The sequence below is a fragment of the Pleurodeles waltl genome, chromosome 1_2, assembly GCF_031143425.1.
Source record: "Pleurodeles waltl isolate 20211129_DDA chromosome 1_2, aPleWal1.hap1.20221129, whole genome shotgun sequence".
In the NCBI taxonomy this organism is placed as follows: Eukaryota; Metazoa; Chordata; class Amphibia; order Caudata; family Salamandridae; genus Pleurodeles; species Pleurodeles waltl.
Genome location: NC_090437.1, coordinates 1,212,289,887 through 1,212,314,925, shown reverse-complemented (window position 1 = coordinate 1,212,314,925; position 25,039 = coordinate 1,212,289,887). Strand labels below are relative to the sequence as shown.

Below are 25,039 nucleotides of genomic sequence, written 5' to 3'. Positions count from 1 at the left end.
CCTTTTCTTTAGATGAATTTCTTTCTCAAAGTCAGCAAATTCAAATTGCAATGTGAATGGGCTATTCTAAATGCTCGGCTATTCCAAGAGAAACCCCAGGGACAAGGCAAATTATTATGTTTTGAGCATTTGTTTTCCTATCAAAGCTTTGCTTCAGTCACTGCTTTTGGAGCAAGGTGGGGCTGACCAGTTGTCATTCACTGTTGCAGCCTAACAGCCCAGACCAGGGCAGTCTCACTGTTACCAAGCTCACCTGTCTGTTCCCTGACTGCACAGAGACAAGCCTGAGAGAAGAGGGGGTGTTGAAAGGCCAAGGCCACAGTATTCGTGGCCGCCTCTGCCCAATGGTGCTCGAGGGACAAGTGTAGAGTTATGTAGTAGTGTCTATGCTGCTGGTACCTCTGCTTTTCTTGCATGACTCCCCTGCGGGGGCCCTGGGAGCCTGTTCTACCAGGGCAGGCAGGGGCGGGGCATGCTGCAGCGACCCACCAAGCAGCCTGTGTGTGTCGGGCAAAGCCAGAAAAAGTTACCCAGACAGTTTCAGTCTCTGCAGCACCATAACAGGAAACAAATGATCCATGTGGCGAACTCTGTTAAATGCTGAGCTGAAGATAGAAAGTGGAGAACCAGACGTGGATGGGATCTAATGGTAATTACTTTTCCAAGATATTTTAATTTTAACAGAACTGTTCCCATACTTTTTGTTAAAAAAACTGTTCCTGATCGGTTAATAATGATCTTGAATAATCTCAGGCTGAAAAGGAAGAAGGGAGTCCATGTACTGTGAATCAAGAGAAGGGACAGATAGCTCAAGAAGAAGCTGGCCTTCTGTAGCGGGTGGCCTGATGCATTAAAAACGTAAATGTTTGCAAGTGGTTAATCAGCAAATCTAAAGGCTGCTTGGGAGTCAATATAGGCTTTTATTGATGTCATCATTTCATGATTGAGGTGTTCCATATGCATAGCACTATGCTGGTGCCACTAAAAGTTGGTGGACTTGTTCTGGGACCTGCAGTTCGGGTGTTATTGGTTTCCCCCTCTGTGATAATGCAGCCAATAAATTGTACTGAAGCCTGGAACACAAAGGTCATGCAATTTAACTCAGTTGCTCTGTCTGTGGCTTTTCTTTACCTAGCCACCTACTGCAACATCATATGTTGGTGATGAGAAGTGACTTGTGCTCCCCCCTGTGGCCAAGGCATTTTGAGCTGCCACATCACTGCTTCTCTACTGCGGCCACCACACACGCCTGGCTGTGCTGCTCTGCGATTGTCAGATGTGAAGGGAAGTGCCTTGGAAGACGAGGCTACCTCATGGGCCTCATCACCAGATGTGTGGCCAAGTTTCAGCGGCAACACCAGAAACATGGTGGTGAAGCAGCACTCCTCAATCGAGAAGCAGACAATGCTTCTGAAGTTGCCCATGTGCTCTCCAACACCCCAGAGTGTGCTTGATTTAATTCTGAAGAAGTGCTGATACCCGCTTTCAACATGAGAAGAGACTTGCACATGCCCAACACAAATAACATTAACTGTGGCTGCTCCTCCCAGGAGAAAACACCAATCCAGACCTGTTTGGTGGCCTTTGCAAGAAAAGTGCGTAGCCATGCTAAGAGTGAGGGCCCATCTGAATCTCTGTGCACTGTGGTGACCAAGGTCATTAAAGACAGTCAAGCTCCTGTCTTGACTATGAGACAGAGTCACACATGGTGCAGGGCCACTCAAGTTGGCATACAGTGTAGTGGAGGTGAATATCTAACCAACCCTACACCAAGACACCTTGCTGAATAGGTTCCCTATCACCACAAAGTTTTGCCTACTACAAACCTACTAAAGAAAAGCAGCAAGATAGAGACACTACAATGGCCACCATACCAGCCATTGAACCTGTACTCATTTCTGGGCCCTATTGCACCCTAGTAGAATCTGTGGGTGGAATGCCTGGAAATGTACTTTCCTGCCACTGCAGTAGAAGGCAACCAGAAACTTCCTGTGTTAGCAGTCCTTGCGGGGAGGTGGGCATCTACAAGCTGTCACACAATTTCCCTGAAGAAGATCCCCGATTTACCAATGCTACAATTGATTCTGTGCTCCATGGTCATTTTGAACCCATTGCCAAACTGGACTGCAAGTGATTCTTACTGTGGTAAGCTCAGCAAGACCCACAGGAATCTGTTGACACTTTTTACACCTGCTGTAGGACCTTGCCAGCACATGCACATTGCAGCATGAAACAGAGGCGATCAGAAAGCAAATAATCCACGGGTGCCCCCTCCGCCCATCGAACTGAGAGAGCAAATACTGTAAGAGCCTGGTATATTATTACAGGACAGTCTAACGCCGGGGTTGCCAAAGGAGCTGTCAAAAGCAAAAAAATGAGCTGATAAATCAGATCACCAAGGGTGAGCACCTGCAAAAGGCAGAAGAGCATTCAAGAAAAAGACACCCATCTGAACACTGTGGAGGACCATTCCCTCACCTGGGAAACTGCCCGGCCAGCAGGACATGTTGGTCTGCATGTGGGAAAAGGAACCACTTCTCAAAATGTGTGTAGGTTATCTCTGCCACAGAAAGTGACTCTCATAAAGACAGTGAACACCATCACTTTCCTTGTAAGCAACCCTGTGAAAGGTGGCAAGGATGATAATGAGGAAGAAGGGACAGTGGACATCCTATACACTGTAGACCCGTGCCCCACTAAGTCACACTCCACTCCCAAATGCCAGATAATCATTGACAACAGGACAGTGACAGACATTATTGAGACTAGTACAGCCATGAATGTAATGGCTCAGAAAATGTATGACACTGTGGGCCACCAGCTGATGTTGAGACCTACAAAGGTCAGAGTATATGCCTATGGACATTCCAGCCCACTGCCCCTAATGTGTATATTTACTGCAGACATCACCCAAGCAAAGCTGTATGTTATACATGGAGGTACCACTATGCTATTAAGCTAGCAGACTGCTGAAAGACTGCGACTCATCCAATTTACATTTCGAGTCAGATAGACTTCTTGAGTAATTCTGAGAATTCTTCAATGGAATAATGAGAAAGAGGTATGATTAGAAATCAACAACACAGTACAACCCATGGCACTGCAGTACCACAAGGTGGCAGGTCACCTCCATCCAAAGGTTTTGGAAGAGCTTAGAAAGTTGAAAGAGGCCAACATAATCAAAACATAAGAAGGCCCCACACCCTGTGGCTGTCTCCAATAGTAGTGATTTGCTAACCCACATAACCAGGTGAAGTAAGACTGTGTGTGGACATGCACCCTCAGAACCTTTCGACCAAATGAGAGACGGACATCACTCTGACAGTAGATTAAATAGTGAGTGTTAGAAATTGGGTTTCTGGTTGGCTAGGGTATGCACCTAAGCCAGGCAGAGCCCACCCACTCTAGTCAAGGCAAGGGAGTTCCACGTCCAAGATAACCCCTGCTCACCCCCTTGTTAGCTTGGCACGAGCAGTCAGGCAATGTGTAAAACATTTGCACAACACACACAACACACGTGACGCACTATCCCACCACAAAGGAAACACAACACCAAGTTATATAAAAATAAATTGTATTGTACACAACTTAACTATTAGACCAAACACAACATGTCAGTAATACCCTGCTACTCAAGCAGTTGTCAGAACGTTTCACAATAGTTACCCTGCAGAACCAGCAGTGGTCACACACAATACAAAGGTTACTTATTATTCTGCAACACAAGCAGTAGTCAGGAATCACATTACAAAAGAAATGCACTTGTCATTAAAGTATCATGAATGCCTATACCAAGAGCATTATCAAACACATTGCAAGTCATAAAACATATCAGCATGTCATGCCCGTAAAAGGAACATCAACACCTATCTGTAGCACATCATAAAAGTAGGTCGGTTAACATATACATTAATAATGTCCATACTAGGAAGATAAGAAATATGTATGTTCTTTCAAAGCACCTGTTTTAATGATGAAAGGCACTTCCAGTGCCAAGAAGAGAACAAAGGGGCCCCCGGTGCTCCACTGAGCGAAAACGGGGGCCTCACGATGATTTTGGGGTGGGGGCATGCACCTCTTCTGGTTTTTAAAATGGGCCTCTCATGGAGCCCACGATCTCTGGGGGCCCCCCTGGGCCTCAACTGGACCTGGCAGTGTGGGGGGCCTCGGACGAGGCTTCCGCCCTGCCCACGGTCTGTGAAGATGATTGGGGGCCTCTGTTGGGGCATGGGGAGCCTCCAATGAGGCTTCCTCCCCCCTTGCCCATCCACAAAGACAAAAGGGGGCCCGGTGGGTTGGGGAGCCTCCAATGAGGCTTCCTTCCCCTGCCTGGCTTCCAAAAGAAGGCTGCGGCCCGCCCAGGCCGTAGCAGACAGCAGACACCAGAGTGGGTGACTACTTGTGTCCTGGGGGCGCTCCTCAGAGCACGCTTTGCCCCGGGAGCATGGTAGGAGCGAGCTTGCTCCTTTTCCTTACTCAATGGTGCCCCGGGGTCCCAGGGACAGCGCGTAAATCATGCTTGCAGAGAACAGCCCGGGTCACGGCGATGATCTCTTGGGACATCAAAACATACGCTTAGAAGTGCAACACCCGATTCACGGCAGTGATTTCTTGATTCAAGAAGGTGCTTTACCAAGCACATACGGCACCACGAAGAAGCAATTTTAAGTGCAAAACGAACTGACAAAGGAGCGCTTTCCAAGTGCTTCAGGACAAGTTTATCAAAGCACTCGCCAGGTGCTATGGACTGGTTGCAGGGGTCCTGGGCCACGACACTCAGCCCATGGGGGACAAGGAATCATGGAGCACAGGGGCGGTAGGACCCAGTGCCAGACCAGCACAAGGGGGGATGCCAGCAGATGGCAGTCTCTCTTAGTGACCCAGAAGGTCACATGTCAGCACAACAGCAGCAGTCCATGACTGTTTGCTGGTGAGTCACTCGAGCATTCTGTGTCAAGTTCCACGTAAGTTCCAAAATGTCACCAAAGTGTAGGGAAAACTTCCCTGTACTAATACTCAGTTTTACAAAGCATTTTTAATGAGGAGGAGAGGGGGTTTCAACCAGTTACAACTGGTTCTAGGAGTGTCCCCTCTCTCCTTCAGCACAGGCTCCAAATATCAGTTGTGGGTAAATGACCCCTTTGTGTGAGGCCAGGGCACAGCCTTCACAAATGCATGTGTGCCCCGCCTCTCCTGTCTCTCAGCCCAGGAAGACTATTCAGTATGCAGATGCACCTCTGTGACACCTCCACCCTCCCTGTGTACAGGCTGTCTGAAAGGTAGGCACAAAGCCCAACTGTTACTCTGTCCAGACGTGGATTGCAGTCAAGTTGCAAAATACCAGAGTCATAAGCGCAGAGAAATGCTCACTTTCTAGAAGTGGCATTTCTGTAATAGTAATAAAAAATCGACTAACACCAGCAAGCAGCATCTCTCACTACCATTACAACCATACCAAACATGCCTACTTTACCCCTCATAAATAAGACAATACCCCCTAGACATAAGGCAAGGCATTTCCAATGCAATCCTATGAGAGGGCAGCACTCACAGCAGTGAGAAACCAAATAGGCTGTTTGTCACTACCAGGACAGGCCACACTAGTAGGCACATGTCCTGCCTTCTACATACATAGCACCCTGCCCATAGGGCTATCTAGGGCCTACCTTAGGGGTGACTTACATGTAGTAAGAGGGGCGTTCTGGGCCTGGTAAGTAAATTTAGAAGCCAAGTCCCTGCGGCAGCAAACGGCACACGCAGGTCCTGCGGAAACAGGCCTTAGACAGGTTTGAAAGGCTACTTCAGTGGGTGGCGCAAGCAGCACTGCAGACCTACTAGTAGCATTTAATTTACAGGCCCTGGGTATAGAGATACCACTGTACAAGGGACTTACAGGTAAATTAAATATGCCAATTAGGTATAAGCCAATTATACCAAGTTTACAAAGAGAGCACATGCACTTTAGCCCTGATTAGCAGTGGTAAAGTGCACAGAGTCATAACGTCAGCCAAAAAGGGTAAGGCAAAAAGTTTGGGGAATGACTCTGTAAAAAGGGACAGGTCCAACAGTGAGTGAACTGCAATGTATTGAGATGACAATTGAGTCACTCTATCATTTGGTGTTAGTTTATTGTGTGTACATATCACAGAAAAGTTGTTCTGTTGCTGGCTACAGCTCCTATACCTTTATCACATGGTCTTGTGGCTACTTGTCCATTGACTCACTAGGAGTTATTATGCCCCAACAGTCTAGTGCAGATGAGAGAATTTTCGCCTTGTGGTTTGCCACATTGGGCACAGTGGGAAACAAGATTCTGAGTGCGAAATCACGCTAACTATGGGATCCAGTTAGACCTTGTGACCATTTTGGACGGGGATCAGGTACTTAATTGGGCCCTGCCCCGTGGCGGTTGCTTGCCAAGTAACTACAATTGGAAGGCATGTGTATTTGGGAAGAAGAGGTGAACCCTATTAGGCTGTTTTGATAAGCTTTGTGAGCACCCCAGAAAAGGCAAGACCTGTGAGACTGTCTAGAGATACTTTGTCCCATGTTTATACTTTTTTAGTGCCGCATTTGCGTCATTTTTTGATGCAAAAGTAGCGCAAACTTACGAAATGTAATTGTATTTTGTGAGTTTGCGCCGCTTTTGCCTAAAAAAATGAGGCAAATCGGGCACTAAGAAAAGTATAAATATGGGCCTTTGTGGTCATAATGGAAAAGGCGCATGAGACTGCTATGAGAAACTTTGGAATGATCATGGGAGCGCAGAGACAAAGAAATATTGGTACACTTGTAGGAGCATTTTGTTTAGAACATTGGCACAATTTTGAACTGGAGTCGCAATTAAAATAAGTTTGCCTCCGCCTTTGGACAAGGATGTTAGTTTGTTTCTTGAACAGCACTTGATAATGCACTAATACGACCAAATATGGAACATTGAAGACGCTCTGGTAGATCTGAAGTTTGGACTTTGTGGATTACCAAAAAAGCATTGGGGAGAACCCTCACTATATGCAAAGATTCAAAGAACTGAGAGAAAAAAGTGCTTCCTTTTTAATCAGACATTAAGGTGTGTATGGATAGAGGTTTGTGGGAGATACTTATTGACTCTAAGGTAGTTGAAAAAGAGATTGTGTGATATGTAATGAACGTATGTTAACTTATGCACATCTTTACAGGAAATGCAGTTCCCTTCCATGACATATTTTCAAATTTTACCCAGTGAACAAACTATGCTGTTTATTTTCAAGACAAACACATAGGAAGAACACACAGAAAAAGTAAAGAGTTAATTTACTCATAAGAGTTAGAGGATAAAACACTGGTTCATTAGGAAAGACCACCGTAAGTGACCATCTTCTCCCTGTTTTCTGTCATTGTCCCACTTTTTTAAATACATTGAACAAATCTGCTAATGGACTGCACTGGTTACCAGTTGTTGAGATTAAAAATGTCTGTAGTTCTTGGAGCTGGAGTTTTCCATTAACATGTCAATTATTGCTGTACTTTTGAAAATTAATGCTGTATAACTCGTCCAGTATTAAGCTTCTTTTCGACTAGATGTATAATTAGATTACCATTGCTTTTATCAATGTGCTCCATAGAAGTTAGTTCCATATGAGCTACTGATATCACAGATTCTTTCCTAGTGTATGTTTAATTGGACTGCCATTATTAGTTCATCAAGTTGTGATGTTGGTATTGCTTGTGCGGCCTACTTATCTGTTTAGGTTTTGATTCATGTCCCAATACTTTGCCGGTATTGTTCAGTGTATGCTATTTGGTTGTTTTTGTCTGCGTTTGAGTGGAGACAGATAACACATTGCGTACTCATTGCTTCCTCAAATTTGATGGTGACATTTTCAATTCACAGTTTTGGAAGCTCTGAACCTGTAAATAATTTCCCTTGCTCCAAAGCAAGCGTTTAGCCTCCAGCTTGCTAGATCACTTAAAATACTTCCTAACTCTTTTTCCTTTTTAGGTTTTGTCTGTACATCACGTGTGCGGTGCTTGGAAAATCTCTTGTAAACAAAAAAAAAAAGCTACTTACCATTAATTGGTTTCAATTTCACTCCTGTTTCCTTGCTTCTTATTGGTCAGCATCTCTTGCTTCCTCCTGAGGCTTGGAGTGTTTGCCTTGCCATATAGCATGGACCAAGTACAGCTCCCAGTCTGTGGCCAGTGTCCTTCCACTGACTGCAGGCTTCTTTAGGCACTTTTTCATTTACTTCATGCATTCTTATAAAAAGTACAGTCTGCACTCCCACCGCTGTCCATGTTTTATTTACTCTCTCCAGCCTCCCTTCCTGCCCCTCCCTCATGTTTCTTGCCTCCCCCATCCTCTTACTGTCCATGGTATTTTCTCTTATTCTTTCAGTTTTATATAGAGCCAACTCGACCTGAAGGTATTGGCGCGCTCTTACAGGAGCACCAGTTATTTTACACAAGGTCCAATTTATTAATGTTTTAGGCATGGAAGATTAAGTGATTTGTCCAGAATCACAGGATATTGAGCTGATGCCGAGACTCACAGGTGGTTCCCCAGTTGTTGGCAGGTATGTAGGTATTGCTATATTCTCTTGCCCTGACCTCCCTCCCTTGTGTTGCTTACCACTCCTGCCATCCATTATGTTGCACCCCACTTCCACACCCCCCCCCAGCTGGCACAAAAGCTGACAAAGTCTTGCAGATTTGTTACTGTTACTACTATCTTTCTCAACATTACTCATGTTTTTAATGTAGAAGGATGAAAAGCAAAGCATTTTAACTGTGACCTACTATTGTGTATGAATCTGTGCATCAGATGCCTTAGCCCGGCAAGTCAAATAAATAAAAATTGTGACAGATTAAGCTAGTCGTGTCTAGTCACTGTCATCCATTGATATGTAGTATTAGAGGACAATGTTCTTTCTTCATGGTCCTCTGAAGTCAGATGTGCTCTGCATTCTTTAGTTGGGCTGGTCCTCTCACCATCATCCCCCTCACAGTCATCACCCCGCCCGGATGCAACATGCTTCGCCCGCCACTGTAAAAAGCATTGGCAAAGCCAATAGATTTCACCTATGGAAGATCTATTTACTTTGCCAATGTTTTTTTAGACATGTTGCAAACAGAGTTGGCTCCTGTGCCATATCATTTAAAATTAAGGAACAAGTGCTATGACATAGCCAACTTTGTCACATCATAGCACTTTGTTTTTCTTTACTTTAAGCTATGTTGTACAGCAACTTGAGCTTCTGTGCAACATGTCTAAACACATTAACAAAGCAAAATATTATTTCGCTTTTTCAATGTTTATTCAAAAATATTGCACAGCCGTGCTAGCTGCTGTATAACATGGCTTAAAGTCATGAAAAACTAAGCACCCTTTTTTCTTTATTTTAAGTGGTGTTAAATAGCAGCCTGTGCTGCTGTGCAATAGGTCTAAGTAAACATTGACAAAGGCAAAAGATCTTGCATAGGTGAAACCTATTGACTTTGCCAGTGCTTGTTTGTGTGTGTAGTGGTCCCAGCTAGTTGTAAGCCGAAAAATGTTTCACTTCTTGTCCTTTTATTGAATGACATGCCCTTGATACAGTCTTTACTTTTATATACAATTAATTGTTTGTAATTAATGGGTCTCTTTTCAAATAAAATTGTTCCTAATCTTATTAGTATGACTTTTCTTAATGATAGACTCTCGTTTTTCTATGTAGATGAATTGGTTTTGAGTTCTCGATAAGAACGTCTGCGCCGCTGTTAGTCTTGAAGCCCCTTGATTGCCCCATTCTTTGCAAATTCACTTTTTTGTGAGTATTGTTTGCTATGCAGTGGTTAGCTACAACGATCCTTCACAAACCTTCCAGTGATTTTACCCTTATGTTTTGCTGTACACAAGTACCTTTGAACCCGGATGACAGCTCATTTTGGGGCCCTGATCGATGAGTGTGCCTTGGTGTAAGTCAGTGATATTTTCGATTACTTACATTATGGTCCCTGGGGCCATACATTTTTGTTGATGGCGATTGTTTCCATTGCTTTAATGAAAATTGAGTATTTCTCTACACATCAACTCAAAGGTTTCTTTTTTGACCCCTTTGTTTTTTGGGTTAAATCTTATACTTGTCGTTCATTGTTCTGGTAGTTGCTTCCTCCAGTACATCACTGTCTTGACATTTCTTGTTGCTCTTGACTCAGTTGCTATTTCCACTTGTTTTATCTGTGCCTTATCCTGATGGTTCAACCTTGTATTATGCATATTGTTCATTTCATACAGCTGTAAGGACTTTCTTGGCTTCATCTCATGTCCTGATGGTGACCTCGCTCATAGATGACACAACACCAAGACACCCATTTTGAAATGGTTATGAACTGGTGGAATTTGCCAATGGTTGCCTAATAAGAACCCGTTGTGTTTTTGGTGTACATCATTTGTTTTATTCCAGTATTTGTACTGGATTGTGTGTTTGATGATTTGTTGTTTGTTACACATATGGTCATCACATTGCTACGTATGACAAAGAGTGGTTACTTCGTTTAACTTGAAATATCTGCCATTTTACTTGTTCCGAACTTCTTTGCTGATTTATAATGAATAAGTAGGTGCATCTCATAACAATTAGAACCAATGGTTTAAGTGATTTCCCCCGGGAACACGTAGGGGCTTATTTACAAGCCCCTCTGTGCCGCCGGAACGTCACTTTTAGTGAAGGTCCGGCGGAGAACACTGCAGGGCTATATTTAGAAAGCCATGTAAAGCCACCCTGTGTGGCTTTTCATGGCCTTGTAAATATGGACTGAGGCAATGCAGCGCAAGTCACGGTGTTGCGTCACCCTTCAACAGGGAGGTGTGCCATGGGTGTTATGGTGGGTGTTCCCGTGTCACATACAAGGCATTTGACACATTCCCAGAGTTACAAGGTTTTGTAAACCTGGGAATGCATTAAAAGCCTCTGCCTCCCCAGGGTGGCATAAGGGAGATGCAGAGAGGAGAAATACCTTTATTTCTCCTCGTTTTATCTTTGTTATGTGTGCTGCAATTTATCCTTTTTATGTGTGCTGCAACCTGCAGCACACATAGAAAAAGGAAAACACCCCTTGTGATTGTTTTTGTGCAGGAAGGTGCCTCTTCCTGCACTATAACAATCATCGCCTGCTTTGGTGCTTGGCAGCCCATTGTGTGCCAGCACAGGGGAAGAGGACAAGAATGCGCCATATCTTATAGATAAGGTACATTCCTGGCTTTTTCTTTTGACGCAGGGCAGTGCTGCAAGATTCCTTGTGGCGCTGCCCTGTGCCAAAACCTTGTAAATGAGCCCCCTAGCATCTGTGCCTGCACCGTTATTCCTAGAGAGGGAAAGGGTAGATCAGGTTTATACTACATACAGGACACATGGTCCTGCTCGCAATAACACTCACACCACACAAAACAGGCACAGGCAGGAAGATAAGTTTGGTAGAACAGCTACCTCCCCACAAACACTAAGCCACATATGTGAACACCACATCAAACCACCCCACCATAAGAAACAAGCATAAGAAAATCAATGGGAGTCACATAATTCAAAGTGGTCCACGTATAAAAGAAGCGCAGGGAATGCCCCATCACAAACCCAATGGTAAACAAGATTGAGCAGCAGGAGAACTAACAAAGCACACTGAGAAGGTAAGGCCAAACCTGAGTGGCTAAACATCAGAACTAGCCCCCAACTAGCTCAACAGGGTGGGGATGGCAGAGTCACAAAACAGACAGAGGAGGCAAGACAAGGCATACATCCCAACAGTCCAAAGTTCAGAGACTACAGTGAACAGGCCAAGTTGAAGCTCAGCAGAGACTACAGTGAATAGGCCAAGTTCAACCAGCAGCCCTCGAAAAAATAGGGCTCTTACCTTTCTTCTTGTGAATAGGGCTCAAGAACTGTACACAGAACAGAACCGCCACCCCCAGTGGCAAGTGCAGCATGGGACATATGGAGGGGGCTGCGGCTGTGGGATAATCCATATCCATCCACAGAGGCTCACAGCATCATCAGGCAGGGCAACTGCAATCCTAGGTCAAGCTCCAAGCTAATTTGGGAGCCAGGAAAGGGCAGGCCAAAAATATAGCTAGCATCACACACCTTCCAACAAGCCCAGTAGAGAGGTATATTTGCACAGCCTAGCAGCCATACCTAGGCCAAAAAAGGCAGCAGTGGCTAAGCAAGATCAGAAAAATAGAACCACACCACAGAACAAATATAAATTGCTGTCCAAAAGAAGAAAGGCCCAGAAAGGACCTAAAGGGTAAGCAGGAATTTCCATCCAAAACCAGGAAGCACAGAGTGACTGCCTTCCTTAGAAATTCACCTGGAAATAGGACTTTAAATATTTTCCTTTTAGGTAGGTACCAATCTCCAATGGGTTCAGGTATGTTGTGGCTATTAGGAAGAGTCTGTGTGCAATGTTTCAATGTAAGATCTAGTACCCCACAATACAACAAAATCTTGAAAGAGAGTCAGCGGCGGCCGCCACAAATGTCAGGGGGTATGCGGGGAGGATGCTGGAAACATTAACATTTAAAAAAAAAAAAAAACTTTTCCTGCTGCCACCAACTCCTGCCGCCACGCTCGTTGCTCCTCTTCTTGTGGTGTCCTAGCATTCACTAGGACACCAGCTATTCTGGCGCTGCTTTCATGCTAAACCTAACACGAAAGCAGTGCCAGGTTTGGTCTGAATGGCTTGGACTCCCGCTCAGATACAGCCCCGGGGTCTGTGCAGTTTCTCCAGCTCTGCTGTTCAACACAGACGGGCTGGAAAAACATAAGTGCGCATGTGTGTTTGGCCCACCTGGGACAGCCGGCTTAAGTGGACATGCGCACTTAAGTGGACTCTCGCCTCCTCCCCCTCCCACATCCGATGACCCACCTCACCCCTCCCTGCACTGCTGGCTGAGCCAGCAGATGAAAAATAAAACAATACCAAGCTATTGTTTTATTTTTCATCTCCTGGCTCTTGGCCAGGGGGGCGACGCTCCTCCGCCATTGCTGAGGAGCCGCTCCTGAAGAGAGGCTGACAGCTGAAGCTGCACTAATGTGCTTGGTCCTGCTCCCTGCTTTGGGTTTTTTTTCTAACCCTTCTGCTATCTCTCTTAATCAAAGATAGGTAAATAGTGAAATGTTGCAGCCAATCAAAATTTCATGAAGAAGGGTAACAGAGACAACCTTCTAAACACTTGCTTTTTATAAAATAATATGGTCATCGGTCTTTATAGCAAAATCCTCCATGTGCAGTCTACCGAATCCCTGCTCACCAACCAAATTGTCAGACCACCATTAGAGATGGGACCTGACTTGCTGCAAGCAGACAAAGACATTACACAGTGCTCTACAGAATTTTTTTTTTTTTTTTGTTACAATTCTGTAAAGTTTTGAAATTTCCCACAGATTTTAATACGTTTTTAATGTGACACAAATGTTTTGCTACATCCTTAATTTCCTGCAGATTTTCTAAACCAGCCTCAATCTCCAGGCAGTGACCACTTGCAAGAGCATTAGAAAAGAAGAAGCAATGACTGGAGCCAAACAGATGGTAGTTGGCAGTAACTATAAACATACATCTACCGTTCAGACGTTTTTAGAGTAAGGTTAGGGTGACCAGGTGTCCCGGATTTCATGGGACAGTTCCAGTTTTTAACCTGCTGTCCTGGAAGTTTTGGGGAAATTTAGCTCATGTCCCGGTTTTTAGAGAGTGTCGACTGAAAACAGTCAGAGGTGTTTTTTCATGTTTTCCAAATCAGGGATAGTTAGCAGCTGTAATAAGAAAACAATTTGATTAACAGGCATGATACTGGCATTAGAAATTGCATTTTGTTCAAGTTGTTAGTGCCTCTTCTGTAACTCTGTGCTGATGAGTGCGGTCATTCTGTGAGCTTGGTTGAAGTCAAATTGTAGTCCTTCTGATTTTGTGAAAATGTCCTGGTTTTTGGCTTTAAAATTCTGGTCACCCTAAGGTACTAATGTCTAGTAATGGCAGCAGAACTGAGGGGGGACTTGCATGAGTATCGAGCCGCCAGCTGGACTTACTTAGTCACCCTCTGCAGGCTTGCTCCTGTCTCATAAGACTCAAGGTAGACAGCTCATGGCTTGCTATGAGAGGCACAAACATCTCAGTGGTGGCTGAGGCAAGATGTGGAAGGGTGCAGAGCCTGGGCTTCGGGACACAGAGATGTGAGCAGTACGGAAACTTTAACAGAAGGGCAAACCAATGTTACATGTATTTTGGCATAGTTAGCTTGATTTGTTTTGGGCATTAAACTGAAAAATATTAACATCATATTTTACCAATTTTGGCACGTTTTCGAGTCCCCCTAACTATATATTTTCCCTGCACTTCTCAGATGCTTCCAGCGATTTCCACAGATTGTTCTGAGTGCTTCCAGGTATGATCCATGAAATGATGCTATGTGGTTCGCTGTGAAGAGAGTCAAGAGGAACATTAAGGTAGCACACATCTGTAGGCACCATACAAGGAATCCAATGTCTTAAAGATGATCACCCTGCACTAGAGTGTACAAATCTCTTCATTGCATAAGTGTAATAATTCAAACATGATTAAAAAGAAACAGCTTTATTCGCATGACCAGTCCCTATTATCCTAGTTTGAAAATCAAAGTGTAAATTCCCAGGGGCCATGTAGGGCCTTATTCAAAGTATCTCGCTTGTTGCTCTGTTGGTCAGTGACAGCGGGCATTATGTCTGCCACCCTGATGGACAGAATTCTGCCATATTTAGCGATCACCACCAGCCCTGTTATGATCCATATGCCACACCCTGAAAGCTTCCTCTCAGGACGTTGTGGGGAGGGGTGTTATTTTTTTCTATCCATGGGTAACTCTGCTCTAAATAGTGTGTGGGGTCTGATGTTTTTAGCAGATTGATGGGGAGGGGGTCAGCTTTAGATTTTCCAACGACAAGTCTGGCATATAGTGTTATATAATACGTTATACGACAAGCAGGGTGCATGACAGGAGCCTAAGGGACAGTGAAAGGGACACGAATGTGGATCAGTAGGGGTACTATGGGAGAGAAACACAATATTTTGTGAAGTAACCAACATTGTTGAAGTCTTTACAGAGAGGGAAAGAGAGTTTGTGCATTTTTGTCTGTGTGTATGTGAATATTCCTGGCAAAATCTGACAGACACCTCACCTTACCCGACTGAAAACACCTGTACTCAACTATTTAGCAGAAAATACATTTATTAGGGGGGTGTAACACCCCTAAGATGCCCCTGAAGCTACATCCCTGCCTATTCTGTCTAGCTATCGGAGTAAGTTTTTTGGTCACAGAGTTAGCAGGGACATCGGTGTCTGGAAACTGACTGCTCACCCAACTCAGAACAGAGCAGTGGTTCTCCAGGGGAAAACATCAGTGGGCCCCACCTCAAATTTTTTCACAATTATTTTATTGAACTGGCAACATTTAAATATGTCTAGACTTATTTAAACATTGCAGTTAAGTTTTTGTTACTGATTCAAAATTGCAATGAAATACGTGATTGTCAAACATATTATTCTGGTCAGGAAGGCCTTACTAATCTGTAAAGGTATCCACAGTGTGATCATTAGAAATAAAGGTAAGGGGTTTGAAGAATATTTAAAGTCCCTTCCCTTTTGACACCTTCTCCCAGGGAGGATATAAATGATGAAAGAGGTTAGTGATGACCCATTACAGTGCGGCTTACTGCTGCTCGCTAACACAAAACACTGTTATCAGTATAATGCTTCTTTTGGCCAGAACCTTTGCACCCCCCCACCCCCGCCACCCCGGATCACTTGAGCCCCCCTAGGAGGGCGCCCTCCCCCCTAGTTTGAAGTCCCCTGGAATAGAGTGAGCAGAGAGTGGGTTTGGCAGAATGGGTATTCCAACACATCTGAGACACACAAACCTGTCCTCCAAATTTTAAATCGGTCAATAATCTAGGTTAGATGGCTTCCACTGTCAGGAGGAGACCAGCAAGGGACGTCTATATTTCCCTGGTTCATCTTAATCTCCAGCACCCTTACTGCACACACCTATTGTGCATGGGAGCTCAGGTTCTGCCATTGCAAGGACTGTGGGTGCAGTCTGGTGGACAGGAGACAGAAGTCGAAGGAAATGCTGGCAAGAACGCTCCGGTCAAACAGGCTCTCGATCACATTTTGCAGGTCCACGTTCCAGTAGCACAGGAACATGGTTTCATCCGAAAAGGATTAGCTCTGATCCCGCCTGGGCAGCTTCTGCCTTCAGCCATGCTGCTCTAATCTCCATTTTCTGCCAGTTACCCCTGGATGCAGCTGGGGGGAGCTCACAGCGCCTTAATTGGTAAATCATTTAAGCTGGTGTGGATAATTCTTGGCTGGCTGACTCTTGTGGGTCCTGAAATGACTCCACCAAGATTAATGCGAAATTAGAGAGCCCCTGTGTCTCTGCCAGCTGCCCGCGTGCAAGCCAGGCGGATAGAAAGTTATCCACGGGTATAGCTTAAATACAGTATATCACAAATGTGTTTCTAGTGCAAATATATCCGTAAAATATGTGCTTTCTTGTATATTTTACCATATCACTTTGCAGGTAAATTAGAATACTAATTATAACTCTGCACTGGGACTCTTTTACAAGATGCCCGGTAATCCAGAGTCAGGCTCAAATGGGGGTTAGTTTACGTACAAAACGGTAATCACTGCTATAAACCCTCTTGTGCCAGCATCTTAACTACACCCAGTGCACACAGTTTGCACTGTGCATGAGGTTTTCTCCTGCACAGTTTTCTCTGTAATACTTTTGTTCAGATGAAACGTAAAGAGGTTGTGACATTCGATCCGCATCAGTGTGTCATGTCTCGTGTGACGTGGAGAGATCAGATGGGGCGGTATTTTCACACCAGGAGAATAACAAACCGTGCAGCGTCGGTAATTCCTCTGATTGAAATTACTGGCTACAAATCCCACAGCACTTTGAATGTGCACGAACTTCACACTATTTTCGACACGCACATTCCACCACCTAATATACTGCAAACTTTGTGCATGGAAAAAAGGCGCTGTTCTGAATTTTGTATCCCAAAAGAGGGGAAAACCAAGACGCGGAACTTTAGCTAGACAGACAGGTAATGTGACGCCCAGGAAATCCCCCACACTGAGGGTCGGTATTTACTGGATGCCGTAAAACCTTCCCGTATATTGAGTAACTTATAAAGAGGCGATTGGTCTAACACAGTAGCCTGTCCCTCATGTATTCAGTAGTTTCTGAAAGGAACTAAACATAGAAGCCCAAAACAGTGCATCCACTCTTGAAATGGAGGGCTCCGAACAGTCCTCCTGATATTTCGTTTTTAAAAGCAGCCTTGTCCTTCCCTCTTGAATATTCAGTTTGTGGGTAGGCCTGAAGCAAGCACTTCTCGCTTGTGCAAGCATCAATATTTAACATCGGTGGTGAAAGTATGATACACCCCCCGAATACGCTCCACTATCGTATAATCCAGAGCTAAAGCGAGTGGGTGCTTTTTCTAAAAAAAAAATAAAAAAATTACAAAAAACATAAACGAAACAAGGAAATAATTTACTGCGTACAAATTGCTGCTATCGATATAACATACAATAATAATAGTTCTACAGGTACAAATATTGAACTTTGGGAACATCAGCACGATTACCTAAACGCCAGAGAAACAGCAACACGAATGCGCCAAGGAGAATGCTGGTGACTGACGTTGAGAGAACACGTGTGACTGATCAGGACGATGAGTGATGTCTGCACATTTCCACGGGCCCTGCATTCTCCATAAAAACACACTCTGCGCTTTGGAATGCTCAGCGTCACCCCTGCTGTCAAATACAGGGCACCCGGGCGATATCCTGTTCAAATTAAGCCTGTCGTGTAGAAAAACTCGGGCTTCTCTTGGGTTCCAGCCAAGCAGAAAGCACTCAAAACTGAAACTGTCACGTGTCAAACATTTGTACCGTATTTATGGAATGACAAGCGGCCACTTGAGGCCTCTTCTACGCTGCTTAGAGCAGACATTCAAGGGAGGGGCAGCCATTTTTTTTGCCAGTTAACCTGCCTGATGTAAATGGCGGCTGGCAGAGAACAGCTTTATCTTTGGTGATATATTACATCTTTTTTTTTTTTAATTCAATGGAATATCATATACGAGCACTGCAAACCAAGGAAGTGATCAAAACCCATGCAAGTTTATATGGCTTGCAAATATAAGGTAATCTCCGATTAGAAAATAAAAAAAACAAAAATTTCCAGGCACTTAAGCGTCCTGTAAGGGACTGAGGCTTCAATAATTTAAGAAATAATCTTCCATCATTACAGTATTTATACTATTTTAGATGGATATGTTAATAGCATTCATGTTGGAACCCTGATGAACATGACAGACGGTTCTGACCCTAGAGAGAAGGGCGACCTCTGAGGGAAGTGTAAGCCCTTTGGTGCCCATTATGTAATTACTACCAGTAGGAACAATGTGGGATGTGAAGGTCTCAATGAATGTTGTCCTGTGTCCCACGTGTTGTGCCTCTGTGGTTCGACAACTAGCTCGGCCCCCTGTACAAAGCCTGAAGCCCATAACACCTATCTGGCATGCCATGTGTTATTCATGTGTCCATAGAGTGCCCGCCATTGTCTTGTGTGTGTGTTGTATTGCAGCCCACACTTACCTGCCTGTGACTTGCCTGTTTAGTTGTACTCACGCTAACACTATTTATGGACCACGTAAATATGGCCCAGAACGTTGTGACAGCTCGGTGTTAGCTTGTGATATCACACGATCAAATAACGTCAAGAAATAAATCTGCGTGGTTGATTATCGACCATTAGCCATATTAAATAAATCCAAAATTTATGATGATGTGTGACATCTATACCTTTTAACTATGATATTGGTTTTCATCTCCTGAAGAAGGTGGCTTCTGACAAGTTCTTGGGACCACTGAAAAATGCAATTAAACTGTTCACGACTATTTGACTGAGCACCATTTTTAAGACTTTTGATGCTGTATTACAGATGTAGCAGGACCACAAATATTTTTTAACTTTTACATTTGTATTGATTGTTGGTGAGGTTTGATCAATGTATTTGACTATTGAAAGCATGAGTTGTATCAAATGATGTACACATATGAATGGCATACATGTTATTTCTGTCTGTGTACTGCAAACGATTTGTGTATATCACCAGTTCTGCACAGTGGGGAGATATGATTTTGTTAGTATATTTTTTGATATCGTAACATAGCAATGGAATGCACCAGCCCCTTCGAATAATGCTACTTTCCCTGGATTTTATACACCAAACACCAATGATGAAATTCAGCTATCCCTTGTGAAGCAAGGAGAAATCTCTCAGCAGTCATCTGGATCGATGTCCCTCACCTTCAAGGGAATTACACCAGTGATACGATCCCTGATTTGCTATCAGTAGCATCTTCTCACCAGTTTAACCGTTTTTTTTAGCAATTGCCTTAATAGATATCTTGAATCATCAGTCAGAGGAAGGAAACAACTCTCAAGAGTTTCAGAAATAACTGAGAGTGAAATCATTTAATTAAATTATCTGATAGCAACCACATACAGTTTCCGTGGACTATGATAAGTATAACACAAACGCGCACGACTTCACCAGTTTAATCGAGAATGAAACACTAAAATTGTACTTATATTTACGTCCATCTTAGACAGTCAATGTCATCAGCATAGTAAGAGGAAGGTGATCCAAGTTTCTTCCCCCAGCACGCCTCTGTGAAGAAAGAACACAAACTCATACATCCTACTGAAAAAGCTTGCTCTGGTAGGCTTAGCAATAGAGTGTGGAGGTGTCCTAGCCATGCCAGGGTGATGCTGCATATCAGTAAGATGGTAGAGCTGAAAACATGATGATGTTCTGTCCTAGCAGGCAGCAATACATAACTACATGGGGAGCTTTGAGTGGTGACATGTCCACATGTGCCAGTCTTTGGCAGGCCTACTGTGTGTGGGCACCGTGTGTAGTTTGTCCAGTTTAGTGTAGTGCAGGTATGACACTACAGGGGAAGACCCTTGAGTTTGCCAAGAGCATAAGGCATGGCGAATCCTACAGACTGCGTTCTAAGCTGGCTGTGTGGCACGTTCATGCATGAAGAGTCACATGGGTTCTAGAAAGAGTCAAATGTTCCTTAGAGTTTCAAAACCCTCCAGAAGAATCACAGTATAGGCATACACCTATTCCAAGTCATCAGGCAAAGTCACAAGTCATGCTATAAGGTATCAAACAGCCAATCATCCTGGTACCCCAGGATGACAGAGATCCAGGATTTTACTCTCTCTTTGTTTTTCTTTCCTAAACCAGATGAATCTTCTGAATGATTCTAAATCTAAAGAGACAGATTAAGTATGTAAAGGACATCCCATTTAAATTACTGTCTCTTCAGGCTGTGATCCAAGATGTATATCCTCCTGGCTGTCTCTTTTCATATTCCCAAACATCTAGTACATCAAACATTCCGGAGATTTGCAGGCAGGAAGAATCATTATCAGTTCTGGGTCTTACCGTACAGACTATCATCTGCCCTGAAGAACTCAGAAAAGCATCAGCCTATGTGGTAGCATCTTTTCAGCTGGAAGGTATTCATATTTATCCCTAACTGGATGATTGGTTAATACTTACTTCCTCTTTTTCAAAGGTAGAATTAGATACCCAGAACGTGTGCTCAAGACATCAGGAACAGACTTTTATTCTGAGCTTAAGCAAGTCACATCTATAGTCAGAGAAGGAAAAACATTTCACTGGAGTCTGGTGTCAGGCTGAAGTGGGCTATGTCTTTCTTCTGGACAGACACTTATCTTTACAGAGACGCTTAACACATCTTCTAGCACTATAAAGTACCAGAGCAAGGCAATGGTTACGAATACAGGATTTGATGGCAGCCACTATTGCAGTCGCTTGGACCAGATTACAGATAAACTCACTGGTGACAAAGTTACTTCATCATTGGTCCCCAGGGTCTCAGGATTGCAAGCGATCAATCCTGTATTTTAAGAGAAAAGCAAGGCTCTAGGTTGGTGGTTTTTCTAGGGAACCTTCAGAAGGGCATATTTCTAGCTCCCCCTTCTCACATAGTTCTAAGTTGGCAGCAAGATGAATGGCATGTATTTCTCCTAAACGTGCACTGTGCATGAGATTTCTTCCTGCACAGTTTGCTCTGTAATACTTTTATTCAAATGAAAAGGAGGTACAAGAGAAACAGTCCGAGTCCCAGTGTAGGAGGTCTTTCAATTGGTGCAAATTTTCTGTGATATTGTTTGGTCTCCAAGAGTTTGCCCCTATAGTGAAAGGAAATAATGTGTTAGCTAGAAAATAAATCAGGTAGCACACACATATAAATAAATAAATATATATATATTTTCTTTCTGTTTTAGCAAGAGAAAACTGCACTCTGTCGTTGTGCCAAAAATACCTTAACTTTTAATACATTAGTGAGATCATAAACAAACAAACAGGAATCCCCTGTATTATAGCTGCCCATTGAGGATGTAGGTTAACCTCTTTGAAACCCATATCCATTAAAATTCAAAACTTTAAAAATGATTACAGGATTTTGGATTTTGAATGGTCATGATTCAAAAAGGTTTAGTGTTTGACATAACTACTACTGATAGTTAGCTTTCCTAAAAGTTTGAAAGTCTACATTCACCTTTCTTGAAAAAACATTGTTTTTCAAGACCTACCCTCTTTACCTCCAGGCCGGGAGATAAAGACAGCCTAATATCTGTTGGGAGAGATGAGGATATTGTGGTGGAGGTGGATCTAGGGTCAGATGAAATGGAGGTATAATTGCCAATTTGGGAAGCCAAGAGAACCAATGCCACTATGCCTATTAAGGTTCAACTAATCTACTTCCAAATCTTCTTCAGCACCTTGTGAAGAAGGGAATTAGGGGATAACATAAAGGTGGCCTTCAGCAATTTGAAGTCTGGGGTATCCACCTCCATGCTTCCTGGCACCATACCTCTTTACAAATTTGGGGATGCTAAGTTGACACTTTGATTTCAAAGAGGCCCTGCCATGGATGGCCTAGAGTCTTCTGTATCACTCAGATTTGATAGGTGGAAGGACACTGATGAAGGACATCTTCTGCTCAACTGATCTGCAGAACTGTTCTCCACCCATGGAATGTATGTGACCTGTAGGGATCCCACTTGACGTCCTGCACAAGCACAAATTGTCTTGGCTTACTGAGACACATTCTGACATTTTGTGCCCCATATGGGCAGCTATAATATGTTTTAGAAAATCTTGGAGTCTTTAAGTAAGACAAATGACTAATGTTCCATTCTCCTTTAGCTCTTCGATTCCTTCTGTAGTTTTACTGTGATTACATGAGTACTCTTTTGAGCCCTTTCCTTCAGTAGACTTACAGTAGTTATCTGCTAAAGCTGCTTTTATGATTGCAATCGCTTTAGTATGCAGATTGGGGGATATTAAGTCCCTTGTAATTACCCCTCTCATTTAAAGATCCTCCAAGACAATATAGTTCTAAGACCAGGGCTGGGTTTTGTCCCAAAAGTTCAGTTCCACTGCCATGTAGTTTAGGAATTGATTCTTCCAGAATTCCCTCTGGAGGGAGAAAGTCTAAATCAACACCCTTAGATGTTAAAAGAGCATTCTTAATAGATGTAGACAGAACAAGAGACTTCAGGATATCTGAATCACTGTTCGTTTCTTTTGAATGTACGAACAAAAGAGAATAAAAGTATGTTAGTTGTAATTAGTAGATGGTTAAAACAAGCAAAGAAATTCCAAAAGTAATCTAGGGGAACCCTGCAAGGAGGGTATCTGTATCCTGGGTAGAAGTAAAAGGGATTTCTTAGCAGGAAATTTGTACGGCTGCAGCATCGGCTACTTTAATCCTCTTTTAAAACATTATCAGTTGAATGTTTCTCAGTCTGGAGAAAATGTTTTTGTTCTACACTGTTGGAAACAGTTTGTTTCAAAACACTGCAAAAGAGTTTACTCTGTTTAAGCATTCCATGTTGTATGTGGTCTTCTACCAGCTTGGATACATCTTCATAATGATTAGAATTGGGAAGGGGAAGATGGACAGGAAGGCAATGCTTGGATTATATACCCGTAATCTTCATTACTTCAGGTTCAAGTTTTCCTCGTTGCAGTTCAATTCCTCCCCTACTTAGCCTTGAATAACACTAAAAACAATATGCTTACTCTTATTCTGATCTTTGGTGAAAAATAATTGAAGGGCTAGGGGTGGGGCTTTATTGGGAATGGAAGTATGGAGTGAAGATTTAGAGTTTGTCTTTCTTCCAATTCCAAATGCTTGGAAAATGTGTCTTGGGAGGCTCACTGTCTTGTAATGGGTAGGGCTGGGATGAGGGCCTGGCAGCTGCAAAGTGCAAAAGCTGCATCGTGCTACTCGACTGCTCACTCTATTTTTTGTGCATGTGCTTGCACACACTTTTCTACCTTTATATTTTTATTTATTTACTGTTTAAATTTAGCCGCCTGCCTTGTTAGAACCGGAATTAAAAATGGCTGCCATGAATTTCCAGGCATATGTTCCGATGCTTCATGGCCCATTCATGCGCACCAGTGGCAATCTTGGAATCAGTTATTATTAACATGAGCCCATTGCAACATTGCTGGCCATGCATGCTCACAGAAGTGGAAAAACGTATTGTGAATCAGCACCAAACTGTCAGAGCTCAGAATGCATGCAACACATATTGTCACATGATAATAAACATAAATGAAAATATATCATCCACAGATGCAAATATCTGAATGGTGGGCAGGTGCATAATCTAAAACACTACTTTTATGTTGTGTGGATTTCTCCTTCACTTTCAGATTTTGTTGAAGCTTGCTGCATTACCTACAAAGCAATTGTCTTTAATGAGCAGCCTGTTCTGGGGTTTAGTTCTGTGGCTTAGTTTTTCTCTGATTTAGACTGTGGTCTTGTTCTGTGGTTTAGGTTTTCTCTGATCAAGACTGTGACAACAATCTCTTGTAGTGCTTTATTCAGAGTAGTTGTAAGACTCCCTTTAATATGGTTAACTGCATTTGCTTCCCCTGTGGGCGAGAATACATCTAAAAAATGCAGCCTCACCTGCACATGCCTGACTACCATAGTCCTACCCTGTCTCTGATGCAGATTGTTCACTTATAATTCAAACCTCCCCCTCAGTGGGTAAAGTTTTAAAAATGCTCCTTGTCAACGTATAAAAACACAGGAAGTAAGCAACAAGTTGTAGTATGCTGGTAAAGGTAAACTCATGCATGGTACGTAACGAATTTGAGGTGTGTATGAAGAGATTAGATAAACATTACTTACCCAAAGTAAGTACGATATTGGAAAGGTACCACTTTGGTAGGAGAGTATAAAAAACACACGTCAGTAGAGAAATATGTTACAGACTTAAGAAAGTTAGCATCCACTTGTAAATTTGAGTAATTTGCAATTATAATAAAAAGAAGCAAGGACATAAGAAGAGATAAGAAATGTACGATGATTTATTTTGTAGTGTATAGAATTTTTGTATTATTGTCGAATGGAGATGTCTTATCTTTGCATATCATGTATTTCTCGTTGCTTTAGTCTCCAAACCAGAGGTCTACAAAATATGATGCACTGGTAACAGATAGACAGAATGGCTTACATTATTAATTGATAAAGGTATCTTTCATAGGGGGGAGGTGGTCACGTTTTTCAGCAGACTCTACTTCAGCCCCCAGGCCGTGTGGGGAAGCCGACTGTCCAGGTCTGCCCTGACCCGCTCCTTACACATGTGTGTTCCCAGTGCCAGCTATGCAAGCTTTGATGACCTCAGGGACCTGAGCTCTTCCTTCTCCCTGGGATTTTCCTAAATCGGGTGAAGCCCGTTGGGCCCCATCACCCCTTCTGATCACTTCTTCCCCCACAAGCCTTGCGTCTGATGCTACGATGATTAGGAAACCACCTGCGACCCCATGGAGGGTAGCACAGTAGCATAGAGGCCCGGACTTGTTGCTGTGACCATCTGACACTCTGGAGGGGGCTTGT

The 25,039-nt window shown here is 43.3% G+C and overlaps 1 long non-coding RNA gene across 1 annotated transcript in view; it reads right to left on the bottom strand.

The window, feature by feature from the left end:
- The window catches only part of LOC138296105 (uncharacterized), a 33,382-nt gene extending 15,483 nt beyond the window's left edge, over window positions 1-17,899 (bottom strand). Inside the window, exon 1 of the long non-coding RNA XR_011203760.1 lies at window positions 17,650-17,899. This is a non-coding gene — a long non-coding RNA (uncharacterized lncRNA). The remainder of the gene's footprint in view (window positions 1-17,649) is intronic.
- Between the last annotated feature and the right edge of the window lie 7,140 nt (window positions 17,900-25,039).